The sequence below is a fragment of the Atta colombica genome, unplaced genomic scaffold (genome assembly GCF_001594045.1).
Source record: "Atta colombica isolate Treedump-2 unplaced genomic scaffold, Acol1.0 scaffold45, whole genome shotgun sequence".
In the NCBI taxonomy this organism is placed as follows: Eukaryota; Metazoa; Arthropoda; class Insecta; order Hymenoptera; family Formicidae; genus Atta; species Atta colombica.
In genome coordinates this window covers 233,870-235,329 of record NW_017259534.1, presented here as the reverse complement: position 1 = coordinate 235,329, position 1,460 = coordinate 233,870, and the positions used below count along the sequence as shown (strand labels likewise).

The window sequence follows — 1,460 nt, the reverse complement described above, 5'->3', positions numbered from 1 at the left end:
TTAAGCTCTGTATATATATATATATATATACATATATATACAGAGCTTAAATTTTTTTCAACAAAAAGATTCTATGACCTGACACGTACGCGGTTCATTTTATCACGAGCGACCTTTTGTGTTGTCACTGGTGCGCCTTCATGCTCGCTTGCGAGCGAGCGGAAAGAATTGAAAAAGTCGGAAACTGCTAGCTGCAAGAAAAGCGAGAAAGAGACCGACGCGAGATTCGCGACAACGCGGTGTTCCGATTACGCGGGGCAGAAATTCCGAGGGTGCTTCCTGGTATTTGGAAAACGATGCCCCGTATTTGCGTCTGATGAAAGGAACGAGCGACGAAGAGGAAAGAGGGTCAGAAGAGGAAACTATCAAGAAAGAAGCGTATGAGCTTGGTGCCAACGTTCCTGTGCCGCAGGCTGAGCGGTTGGTGAGGCGAGACGAGAGAAGACTCGAGTATTTCGCTAATTAGGTCGCATCGCCGGCCGCCAGGATTCAGGAACGCCAAGCATTTGCTACTCTTGATAGGGCAGAGCACTCGGCTTACCCTCCTGTGTCCTCCTAACCTCTTGCTGCACCCCGTTGCCGCCCACAAACAAGTCCCGACCAACTACTCCTCCCTTGGTGATCTGAACTTAGAATTTTGGTCCTTGAACTTATGCGAAAGAATGTGTGTTATGTATGAGCAACGAATTATGAGAACATTCACTATAGATAAACTTTGTCACGGCTCGAAAGAAATAATTAAATCTCGGTTTAAATTTAAATGCAATGGTGTAACAAATTAATGACATTAATGAAATAATTTGTAACATAAAACTATTAAAAATAGTAATGATATTAAATTATATCACTAATTTCAATAAAAGATATGAAATATTTGTTATTAATGTATTTAACTTAATGTATTTATTTTTTGATGATAATTCTATAATCGTCGAATCTTTTTATGTGCAGAATAAAAAATTAATTTATATAAAAAAGACATTCAGAAATGCAAATAAATCCCTTATCTTATCAAAATGGAAATTTGCTTCTATTTTCGATAAAGTTTATTTTTTTGACATATGTTGTTTAAATAGTTTTTACTTTTTTGAGGAATACTATCTTAAATCTAGAATTTTTTAAAATTCTCTTTATAATAAATAATATTCATCTCAGCGAAGATCCAAAAGATTTCATAGGTCTTTCTCCGTGATACAAAGTCTGAGAACAAGTCTCTTGTCCTATCTAGCGTGTAATCTACACTGATCACAAACGTAGTGCCTTTCTTCTTTTGCAACTGCTTTTACTTTATCGGTTTAAAGTTATCTTTCTTTAATCTTCGACAAAAGATGAATGTCTAGATTTTGTTTTTACTTCAACAGCCATTTTATTTTATGACGGATGAATCAATATTATGTTAACATGTACTATTGAAATTTAATAAAAAAATAAGTTAACTGCAAAATTTATATGTATATATA

At 35.2% G+C, this 1,460-nt stretch overlaps 1 protein-coding gene across 2 annotated transcripts in view; it reads right to left on the bottom strand.

The window, feature by feature from the left end:
• Nucleotides 1-1,460, bottom strand: part of LOC108691323 (putative aminopeptidase W07G4.4) — an 18,164-nt gene that overhangs the window by 5,118 nt on the left and 11,586 nt on the right. The gene's annotated exons all lie outside the window — the stretch shown is intronic.